Here is a 12,973-nt window from a genome sequence, read left to right on the forward strand (position 1 = left end):
AATATTCAAACCCTAGATCAGCACAGTTTAGTATATTTTCTTCACATTTAGTGCCTTTTTATGTATGCATATATATTCTGAATATTCATACCATTTTGTCACTTGCACGCCATGCAAATATTACATTAAGTCTTGGGTATTCATTGAATATAAAGATTTTTAATTGTCACAATGAATCACATTACACAAATGCATTTTTAAACTAATCTCTAATTGCATATTGCCCTATTATAAATTATGCTTAGAAGAGTATTCTTATCTCTTGACTGTCTACATCAGGGAGTCTACTATGTGATTTTTCTGTCAAACACGTACTATATGATATAGTTATTTCAAACTGAGTTGTCTGTTCCACCATTAAATGGGACTGGTTAAAACTGAAGATAATCTTGGAGGTAATACAATTAAAATATTCTCCAAAGAGCCAATGTTACCTAAAAGTCTGATCATATACATAAGCCATTATAAAATGGTTCCACCAGTATTTCAATAAGGTTAGAAAGAAAGGGCAGGGGTAGAGCAGGGGAAGGGAGGGAAGGAAGAAAGAAGGGAAAGAACTGCTGCAAATAAAATTAAAAAGAAATAGGTGAAAGGGATAAATATAGGAAAGTAGAAACAGCCAGGGGCTAGAGGGTGAGCCTGACTAGAGCTAGGTCCAAGTTCCACAGGAAAAAAGAATTCCTAATTTAGATGTTACCCATTCCTTGAAGCCATGTGAAACTTATTACATGTGTTAGTTTTCAATAAGCAAACATCAGACACTCATTTCATTCTACCTGCAGAAAGAGGGACTATGGCTCCATTATTTAGCAAAGACACACAGAAGAGGAGTGTTCTCTCCCAAGAATAACTACACTAACTAAACTGAGGGAAACTTCTAATTCTGGCAAATGTTAATTCTATAATCTACTAATAACTTTATTAATAAATGCTTAGTGAAGCAATTCTCAGAACTTTTGCTCTCGGGGCCCTTGTTAGAGGAAGTCATTAAGAGGATGTGACTGCCAACTGACTGCAAGCTGGACCCGGGCAACTGGAGGCTCCTCACCCCCTCCCTTGTCTTTAGAATGTGCATTCCACCCACCATTCCCACACTAGGAGCTGTTTCAAGGACACAGCTTTGAGAAAGTAGGGTGTTACTGTGACCATCTGGACTGAATATGTGATTGAACCCTGGTCAGGCCTTTAAATAAACTTGAAGATTCTGGCCTGAGGTGCAGAGATCTACTTGTAGGACCTAAGACAGGGCTCATATGTAAGTTCCCTTGCTTATTAAATCTGCCATCTACCAACCTGGAGTGGTCTGCCTCTTCCTTAAGTCTCTCCTTGCCCTCTGTGTACAGGGGCCAGTTTCGGACTTCACCCAGGGAACTCCTGAGGTTGTAAAATAACACCCCTTTAAACCGTTTAAAAATTATTGAGGACTATAAGGAGATGGTGTTCATGTGGGCTATATCTATTATATTTATCATATTAGAAATTAACACTGAGGGAAAAATTTACTGATGAAATAATAAACTTATTACACATTTCCAAAAATGTTTTAAAAAATAATTATTTCTCAAAGAAAACCTTTAGTGAGAAGAATGGCATTGTAGTAAATATTTTCAAATATCTGTAATGACTGGCTTCATAGAAGACAGTAGCTTTCTCCTATGTGCTTCTACATTCAGTCTGTAACTGTACATTGTCTTAGTTGAGCCAAAAACAGAAATCAGCCTCACACAGATACTTAAGAGATGTGAAAACTGAGGAAACATGATACTTGATACCACAGCAAATTCAGCAATCTAAAACAGTGTGTACATTTTCCTCCATAAAACTGACTGATCTGTCTTGCATTTTACATGGATCTTTTATTCGTGCATGATTTTGGTAACACCAGGCATTGATTATTTTAGAAATATTGGTTCACTGAGTTATGCAGATCTTCTAAATGTTTGACACATGTCATTATGCAGCAACAAAAAGCCATATTTTTAATATTACGGCCAACCTTATTTGTAAAGTATTTAAGTATCTGGAAGCTTTTAAGCACACAGGGACAAGTACAAGTTTTCCAAAATTTTAATTTTCACTTGAAGGACCAAATTTTGTCATTGAAAAAAATACTGTCATTTTCCTTGAAGTTACAGACTCTGTTCATTGTTGAGAAAACGTATGCCAAATACTCAAGTCTGGTTAACCATAGGTTGTCTGTTAGTTTCTTTTTATAAGTAAAAACAATTTTTGTGAAAAAAGCTGCTATATCAGCTAGTAGCACAATTGCACAAGTGCTTTTCCTTGAGTAGTCATCATACTTCGTTACATAGTAGAAATGATTTACACATATTTCTTTCTGTCACACAAAATATTAAAAAGGCATGTACATAAACACTGAGATTTAATAAAATTAATTTTTCTTATTAAATCTTCAAGGACAATCTTAAGTGAAACTGCGTTTTTAATTTCTTTACAGCAAGTTTATGGTGATGAAGAATATAATGATATTAGTACATTTGAGGGCTACTGCCTTGTTTTGAGCTACTTTACCAGTAGTTTTTTCCACCATTGTTGTTACACCATCAATGAAATTATCACACAGTGAAAAAGGCACAGAGAAAAGGTAACATAATGTCATAATATTACTATAAAAATAATTTTGACATTGCAGATCCTCTGAAAGTGTTACAGGAACCACCACACCCTTGGGGGACTAACACCATAATGAAACAAAACTCTAAACATACAGTACCGCCAATGGACAATCAAATATGACATGCCCACAGTTGTCTTTAAGGAATGCTACTCTGATAATTATTTTTATACACCTAATAAATTTCTGAAAAATATATTATTATCAGAACAGGAATGAGGTAAGAGCAGCTAACTATGCCTTTGCTTTGCCATACTGTAAAAAGGTAGTATAAGACTGTTTCTAAGTGTTTGGGAGCTGTATTCAGATTTTTTTCTTCAATTGCATCAGGACTGTAATACAAATAAACCTGATGTCTGACAATAGGCATTTAATAAATATTTATTAACTAATAAATGAGTTTATCAATAACTATTCATGTTTACTGCATATTAATATTTATGAGTATCAATTAATGAAGATGCATACACATGACTTTAGTCTTGGTTATGTAACTCTCCAACTATGTGACTTAGGGGAACTTCCTTAGTCTTTTTATTTCTCAGTATCAATATATGTAAAATATGCATTCTATGAGTACCATCACCATAGAGGTATGGTAAAGTTTATGCCAGATGCTCATCTCAGTACCTAATGGATGGGAATGTCTCAAATAATAGTTCAATACATTCAATCTATTGTCAATCAAACTCTTAAATCATTTCATTGTATTAACTTGCTTTTCCTTATTTCCTAAATGTTATCACCAAGAAGAATTTTAAATCTTTGAGATATTTGCTACTAATACATATATGTGTCATAGTTCAATTAAAAAAAAACTGAAAGGAAGGAAACAAGGAAGGAGGGAAGGAGGGAGGGAAGAAAGGAAGGAAAGAGAGAGGGAGGGAGGGAGGCAGGGAGGGAACGAGGGAAGGACCACTCTAAGGTCAAACAGCAGAGAGAACTTAATATAAAGATTTAGGTATAAAAAATGATGGAACTAAAAGAGTAAATGGGCTGAGAGGTAGCCCAGAGACCTGTAACTACAGAAAGCAGATCTCAACATTGCTGATGGGAGGAAAATGAAAGAGAGGAGATGGCCTTGAGAGAAACTACTCACCAGTGACACTCCTGGAGCTATACTCTGTTGTGGGAACCATCCTGTGATGTGTGCAGTATGTAAAGTATTTGCAGTATGTAAAATACCAAAAATAAACTTGTTTTGATAAAGCTTTTTTGCCAGCTTTGCCAAATTGTAAACAAGTTCTTATTAAGAAATGTTACACATATATTTATGTGAAACTTGTTTTTGAACATGTTTTTGAGGATTATTTTCTGAAAAAAGAAAATATGTCTTTACCACCACCCTCCAAAAAAAAACCCATCAATGTAAACATGCTGTGTGTGTTTGAGAGAAAGTCTATTGAGGCATCCATGTCTGCTAATACCCTTGCCTAATATACTCCCAACCCTCAAATAATACTTTCAGTATGAAAGCCCAGTTTGTCTCTGAACACTGATCTCCCCACATATCTCTGGAAAACACTCATCCATTCTGTTTATGGACCACACAGTGTGCTGTGAGGCAACTGCAGCTTTCTTGGGCAAACAGGAAGGTATCTTGCTGTCAAAGGTTAGAGACATACCAACCAGGAGCCAGTGGTGGCTGAGATGGAGACAGAGAGACTCACTGACTCCAATTAAGTAGTGTATACTTGTCACCCCTCCTCAGATTCACTACATCACTTCCTACTTAGCCCGCTGATGGAAATAAATGACAATATTGCATTAACTAAATATGTGTGGGTCATCATTAATTTTTCTTCACATTGCCTACTTTTTGACATCCCAGATCTTGGTTTTGCTATAGACTGAATGCCTATGTCACCCCAAAAGTCATATGTTGAAGCCTAACCCCCCATATGATGGTATTTGGAGGTGAGACCTGTGGCAGGTGATGAGTTGGTGCCCTTATAAAAGGGACCAAAGAGAGCTCCTTCACCCGTTCAGCCATGTGAGGACACGGGGAAAAGACAGCCATCTATGAACCAGGAAGCAAACCCTCACGGGACACAGAATCAGCCAGTGCCTTGATCTTCCCAGTCTCTAGAACTATAAGGAATAAATCTATGTTGTTTATAAGCCACCTGGTCTATGGTATTTTGTCAGAGCAGACCAAACAAACTAAGACAAGTTTCTACATTGACCTAGTGATAATATTCAGAATACGAATATTCTGCCATGCACCTGATGAAACTACCAGTGCTTCTGCCAGAATCACAAAAGCCACTGGAAGCCCACAGCTAGCCGGCACTACTAGCATAGCCCTAAACACTGCTGGATTCCTAAGCCTCCCGCTGCTAGGCTTAGTAGGCCAGTCCTATCAGAACTGTTGTTAAAACAGAAAAATAATAGGAAAATAATTTTTCCCTCCACAATTTCAATTTCTTGCCAGTGACTCCCACTGGCAGAACGTAAATGGGAGTCTAGGAAAAATGGACTATGCAGAATTCCAGCCCCTGCAGCACAGAGTTGAACCCAGCATGGCAGAAATGGAACTGATAGGAAATAAACAAATAAGGGGAAAAACAAAGTAAATATAAGTACAGCATCTATGTATGGTGTACCGTATGATTTAGCAATATCTGTGACAGGCTCATATCCCCAGAAATTCTAATTCTTTCACTGCAAATTCTAGTCCTTTCACTGAATTACTGAGTTCTCTGGAGACTAGAAAACTGGAATAATAATAATAAAGAAAGCCAAGATCCTGACAAGAGACCCAATTTAGTCAACATTTATTTATTTGTCACATATTTATCAAGCACTTTGTAAATGCCAGGCACTGCACTCTATGTTCCTATGCCAGACATAGTGATGAATAGAATAGGCTGCTTGTCTTCTAAGAGTCAGAAAGTGAGGTGAAACGTGTTCACAAACATATAATCTAGAGCAGTATACCAGAAATCCATGTAAGTAGTGCAAATTGTTTTGTGAATACAATAGGTACAATTTTGATGAGTAGATATGAGCAGGAAAATGTACAGTTTGAGCAAAGAGCAGAGCGGGGAAAGTTCAAGGCTTATTTGACAAATAGCTACTGTATCAGTTTATTTTTGCTCCAAATAGCTAAAGTAGTCTACAGTCAGTTAGCTGCTTTATCTTTTAGAAATAGTGTATGTTTTTTCCAGGAACACCAAAATAAGTCTACAATTAATGTACTATAATTAGAAGATAATTCCCATCTTCTCCCTATTATCATTATTTCCCCTTGAGTATAAAGTTATTGTAACTGAAATTGAAAATATTTTAATGTTTTCCTAATTATAAAAAAGTACGTATTTTCTAATATATGATTTGTCTAATTTTTTCTAATGTTTCCAATCAAAACAGGCTCATTGTAGACAATGTGGGAAATACCCTATGGGATATCTTGATTTTCTCTAACTTATCACTAACTTATTGTAATTATTATAAATATGTGATAAAAATACTTTTATTAATAATTAAGGGCATCTCTGATTAATTCCTTAAAGTTCCAAATGGAGAAACTGCACTATAAAGAAAAACATGTTTAAGGTTTATGTTGTATATTCCAAATTAATTTATACTCTTAACCAGTGACGATGGTTCTTTTGTGCTGGACTTGATTTTCATTATTTTACTGAAAATATTTACATATATCTTTGTAAGTAATATTTCATCTTATCAGAATTTGGTATACTTGTGATATTGGAGATTTTTGTATTACTTTTGCCCTGGAACAATCTATATGGCAGGAAATGAAGGTTTGAAAGAAGTGAAGAGACCAGTAAAACCATCCAGAACTGGAGATATTTTTCAGGGATAATTTTCTTTTCTTTGGATTTTGATTTTGACAGAGACTTTTCTATTTCTCTTTTTTCTCCAGTTTTACTGAGGTATGATTGACAAATAAAAATTGTATATATTTACAGTGTCCAATCTAATGTTTCGATACATGTATACATCATGAAATAATTCAAGCTAATTAACATATGCATTACCTCACATAGTTACACTTTCTCTTTTTTTTTTTTTTGGCAAGAACACTTGCAATCTACTCTCTTAGCAAATCTCAAGTATTAATACATTATTATTAACTATAGTCATGTTGTGCATTAGGTCTCCAGAACTTATTCATCTTATGACTGAAAGTTTGTACCTTTTGACTAATACTTCCCCACTCTCCAGCTCCTGGTAACCCCATTCTACTCTGTTATTATAAGTTTGACTTTTTTTAATGTGTGTGTGGTTTCACATATAATTAAATCATGCAGTATTTGTCTTTCTGTGTCTGGCTTATTTCACCCAAGCTAATGTATTCCAGGTTCCTCTGTATTGTCACAAATGGCAGGATTCCCTTCTTTCTCAATGGCTGAATAGTTTTCTAATGTATTTTCATATATATCACATCTCCTTTATCCATTCATCTGTCCATTGACAGGCTACTGTGAATAATGCTGCAATAAACATGGGACGGCAGATATCTCTTTCAGATACTGATTTTATTTCCTTCAGATATATACCCAGATGTGAGATAGCTGGATCAAATGGTAGTTGTATTTTTAATTTTTAAAAGAATCTCCATACTGTTTTACATAATGGCTGTCCAATTTACATTCCCACCAATGGTGTACAAGGTTCTAGGCTCCCTTTTCTCTACATCCTCACAAACCCTAGTTATCTCTTGACTTTTTGACGATAGCCATTCTAATGTGTGTGAGGTGATATCTTATTGTGGTTTGGATTTGCATTTTCCTAATGATTAGCGATGTTAAGCATTTTTTCATGTGCCTGTTGGCAATTTTAATTGGGTTATTTGTATTTTTTTTTCTGAGTTGTACACATTTCTCATCTTGGATACTGACCTCTTATCAGATTTGCAAATATTTTCTCCCATTCCATAGGTTTCCTTTTCATTTTGTTGATTGTTTGCTGTGCAGAAAATTTTTAGTTTGATGTAGTCCTACTTGTTTATTTGCTTTAATTTTATTTTTGATTGAAAAATGAAATAAATTAAAGCTATTCATCTATATTTTTCCTTGTGTACTGTTTTAGCAAACTCTCCAAGTTTTGAGATGTACTGTTGACATGGTTGCTCTTCCCTAAACAATCTATGATTATTGCCTTAATTTCCTTTTTGACTCCAAATCTTTGCACTTATAGTTGCTTTGTTTTAATTTATGTATGGTGAGATTCAGTCATCTCTCAATTAGCCTGAGTAATGAGATACTGTGTGGATTAAAATTGGTTTCAAATTCTTTGGTATTTTACACATGGATAAATAGGATTTAATTTATTTTCTTTTTAAAAAAAATTTTTATACACTTTAAAGGTTACTTTACATTTATAGTAATTACAGAATGTTGACTATATTCCCCATGTTGTAAAATACATCCTTGAGCCTATCTTATACTCAATAGTTTGTGCCTTCCACTCACCCACCCCTATATTGTCCCTCCCCTGCTCACTGGTAACCACTATTTTGTTCTCTGTATCTGTGGGTTTGCTTCTTTTTTGTTATATTAATTAGTTTGTCGTAATTTTTAGATTCCACATATAAGTGATATCTTATAGTATTTGTCATTCTCTGACTTATTTCACTTAACATATAGTCCTCCAAGTCCATCCATGTTGCTGCAAATGGCAAATTTTCATTCTTTTTATGGCTGAGTAGTATTCCATTTTATATATACACCACATCTTCTTTACCCATTCATCTGTTGATGGACACTTAGGTTGCTTCCATATCTTGGCAATTGTAAATAATGCTGCTATGAACACTGGGGTGCGTGGGTTTTTTTTAAATGACTTTTTTGACTTCTGCATGGTTGAAATGATGCTGGATGACTTCCAAGGCCAGTTTAAAAAAAGTCTTATTGCTCTGCCTTAGTCTCTTAGAAGGTTGGTTCTCTGAATGCCTCATCTGGGGATGTCCCCCCTTCAAACCAAGATACTGGGCTGCAAGAAGCCCAAGCCACCTAATGAAGTCATGTGTAGCTGCTCTGATTGACAGTCCAGGTGAGCCTAGCACTGACAGGAAGCATAAACTGCCAATCATATCAATGAGCCATTTTGGACACCTAGCTGAGGTACGTTATACTCTGCTGACACTTAATTACAACTGCATAAAATACCTCCAAGTGGTGACCACCCAGCCAAGACCTTTTAATCCATTTTAATCCACCAATTTGCAACACAAAAATAGATAACTAGAGCAGCTTTTTTTTTCCCCCCAAAAAATGTATGGTGAGGTATATATCTTCGTGTTTGCTTCAGAACATCTTCATTTATTTACCTTTATGTATGTATGCATATATTTTCTTTTTCATTAGGACTAAGAAATAATGACAATTAGACTTGGCATGGAATTATTGTTGACAGTATTTTTTTCTCAGAATTTTGTAGCCATTACGCCCTTCTCTGAAGGCATTTAATGTCATTGAATATGTTGATCTCAACCTAATTTTTGTACTTTAACATGTGAGCTTTTTTTTTTTCAACTTTTCAAAAGTCCTGAATTCCTATGGGATTAAACTTTAGTCATAAAATTTTAAAATATCACTTCATTATGTGTTTCTTTTAATTAATTATTTTTCCTGCTTTATTTTGGTTCATTTCAACCTTCAACTGTGAAATTTTATTCTAATACAATTCTAATTTTTTCTTCTGCTCTATTGTTATGGTTACTTTAAAAATATGAACTTTTCCTTCTACTTTACAATTTAGGCAACTAACTTACCTCAGTACCATTTTTCCTTTTGCTCCTTCATTTTGCATTCTGTGAGAATATTGTAAGTTATCTTACATATTACTGATTAAATATCCTGCATTGTTTAGTTTGCTTTGTACTATTTCCAATAATGATTTAAATTTTCGTATTCATTACTTATTTCTTCTATTTTTTGCATCGCCCGTGTCTTGCAAACACCCATATTGTCAAAAGAGGTCAATGAAAAATTATAATTCTCAGGGTACTGAGCTGAAAATGCTACAGCCACTTTAGAAAGGAGCTCTGATGTAGGATGCATTCCATTTCAGCATAGCACAGTGTATCAGGTCAGGGTTTCCATTAGGAAGGAATGAATTAAGAGACATCTCTCAAACCCTCTCTCTACAGAACCCAACCATTCTTCCTCAGATATTCATTGGATATTTGGATAGCAAAAACTCTCTTGGTATTTTATAGGTTTGTGCCCACTGATGTAGAAGACATGTATCTCTTTCTAACTCTATAATAAGTATTTTAGGAACACTATGATTTTTTTAAAGTTGACACAATTTTTCTGTGGAAAATAAAGCCCCTATCCCTTTATGATTTGATCTGATTGGTTTCATTGCAGTTGTTTCTTTATTTTTTAAAATAAATTTATTTATTTATTTATTTATTGGCTGTGTTGGGTCTTCATTACTGCACACGGGCTTTCTCTAGTTGCAGCGAGCAGGGGCTTCTCTTGTTGCGGAGCACGGGCTCTAGGCATGCAGGCTTCAGTAGTTGTGGCATGCAGGCTCAGTAGTTGTGGCTCGTGGGCTCTAGAGTGCAGGCTCAGTAGTTGTGGCACATGGGCTTAGTTGCTCCGTGGCATGTGGGATCTTCCTGCACCAGGGCTCGAACCCGTGTCCCCTGCACTGGCAGAAGGATTCTTAACCCCTGCACCACCAGGAAAGTCCCTGTAGCTGTTTCTTTAAACCTAACACTTTTTGGCATATCTTTGCCATGTGCTCAACAGCACCTTGAAAAAAGAAATCACTTAAATAATAGAAGCTAGGTCAATTTTTTTTCTTTCATGCTCTAGGAGGAGAGTAAAATAAAAGATGGGAAGGAACTGTGGCTTTACTGCATATAGAAATGGAAAGCATCCCTGTATGATTAATTTCCAAACTCTCAGGAGCTACATATAAGCACATTATAATATGCTCAGCTATTATTAGAACTCTAGTTATCTTAAAGTTTCTATTTCCTAGGACAGTTTCTATTTCTAACATTTTGCCCACATTATCCTCTTATATGCACACATATATGACTGATCAAATTTCCAGGTGTTTTATCACACATTCACACACACACACACACACACACACACAATGGACCCTGCAATACTTCCACACAAATTTTCAAGGAATTACTCCAAAACCGATGAACCAAGATATCAAAGCTACACAGATTTTGCTTATATTGGTTACCTTTTGGATTTGGAAATTTGAGAGTAGAAAATAATAAGATCTAGGCATGTGTATGGACTATAATATAATTTTCATTTACTCACTTTATTTTCCCTCTTAAAATTATTGGAATATTAAGAAATAATGATAATTATCTGTGGAAGACTTCAGACTAACATTTATGTGTTAAAGGAGAAGTAGATAAGTCATTTTCTGAGAAAGCTGCTATTACCACAAAGTTGATTATTTCATTGTATTCTAGACATACCCTTTAAATATTAGCCCTCAATGTCTTAAATCTGAACGTACAATGAGCTCAGAGGTGATTGCAGCAATTCCTGTGCAGTCCTTACATGGATAATTTTCTCTAACTATACACCTTTGACACTCATTTGTACTATCACTCTCTAGAAGGTGACCTGATTTGGAAAGACACTATAATCCACCTCAGTAGGACACTGAACAAGCAGTGCCAGAGGACGTTAAAATTAGAGTCAAATAAAACTCCTCTGCCTAGCTGGTTTAGTTATAATTGCCTAATGACTGAGGGATGTACTTTTAAAATTAGCCTTTAATTCTCTAAAACTGGGAGTAAAAAAAGAGAACACATGTGATCTTCCCACAACCTCCTTACCAACAGACTCTAATAAAATCATATGAAAGCCAACGACAAAAAAAACCAAACAAATAAGGACAAACAAACAACAATAACCACATTTTGCTGATTCTATGTAGAATATCACACATCACTCACAAATCTCTGTCTGTGTTTCCCCACATTTACAAAGCATGAGACATCCTGTTGGGTACAAGAATATAAATTTTCTAGGGGCATGTCAAAAGTTAAAGCAGCTGAAAAACATTTTTTAACAACTGACTTCACTTATCAAACAGCAGAACCCGAAAAAGATCTCTGGCACCGGAAATCATTTAATGTTTTTATGGCAGTGATAAAAATCACTTCAGGTGTTGCTGCAGTAACAGCTTTGAAACCAATAGAGTTCTGAAGTAGAGAAGATCCATCAAAAATAAATCAAACCTTGTTTCACTGGTGCCAAAGGAAGTGTGTAATGTAAAGTTATTAAGACCAAAGCCACCTGCAGACTTTGGCCTCAGCACAGGGCCCTCTTGCCTGAGTATTCCCCAGTCAATCACTAACCCCCTCATCTCTTCTTCTTGGTATTGTCAGGAGATTGATAGGCTGTAGATTACAGAAGGTAAGTGCTTTAAGGCTTTGGAAGCTTTTCTAGCATGCCATTTTGCCACCGCACTGAACATTCTCTCTTTCTCTCACATACACACGCGCACACACACAGAGCATTATTTCAAATCATTTCAAAGTACTTATAAGATTTGCCCCAACCATCATATCATTTTTCCATCATCAGGAAGCCAGTAATGTTTATCTAACATCTACTAATTTTTGGCCCCTTTAATGTAAGTGATCTCATTTAATGGTCACAAAATCATAGGTATAACCCTGCAAGAAATGTATACTTAATCTCATATTGCAGACCAAATACCATGGCTCATAGAACTTAAGTGTTTTACAAAGTTTACAAAACTAACAAATGATGGAGCTGGACTACTATTCAGAATCTTCAATTTCATCTTCTGTGTTACTTCCATTCTAGTTCCTTATCTCTACAGCAATGTTTCAAAAACCTGTTATATATGTCTTAAAAAATTTAAAACCTGTTACATATATTTAAAATTACCTTCAAATAGATTTACTTCTACTATATATATGTGTGTGTATGTGTGTTTTCTGAAAAGTGAGTGTTGGCATATTCATTTTTAAAATATACTATATAAAATTAGGCATACTGCATGCCATAGCTTTTAAATACCATAAAAACAAAGTAAATAAGAATATATGCAAAGAAAAATACAAAATTGAGCTCAAGTTAACGTGACTAAGATGTCACTTTAACTTACATTGCTCACGATGTGAACATGAAGTTGACTGCTAGCAGCACAGATTATTTGGGGTTCTCCATGCCTTAATCTATATTTGACTGTGTGATGCCTCTGTTTTCCACCTTTCATCTCTCTTTGAACTACATAAAACCTGTTTTTCTATGTTATGCTCTTCTGCGCCGCTTGGCCTTTAATGAATCTTTGTATATCTGCCTATTTTCGTTTCACATTAGTCCTGATAACTGAAGTTGGTTC

The sequence above is a fragment of the Hyperoodon ampullatus genome, assembly GCF_949752795.1.
Source record: "Hyperoodon ampullatus genome assembly, chromosome: 11".
In the NCBI taxonomy this organism is placed as follows: Eukaryota; Metazoa; Chordata; class Mammalia; order Artiodactyla; family Ziphiidae; genus Hyperoodon; species Hyperoodon ampullatus.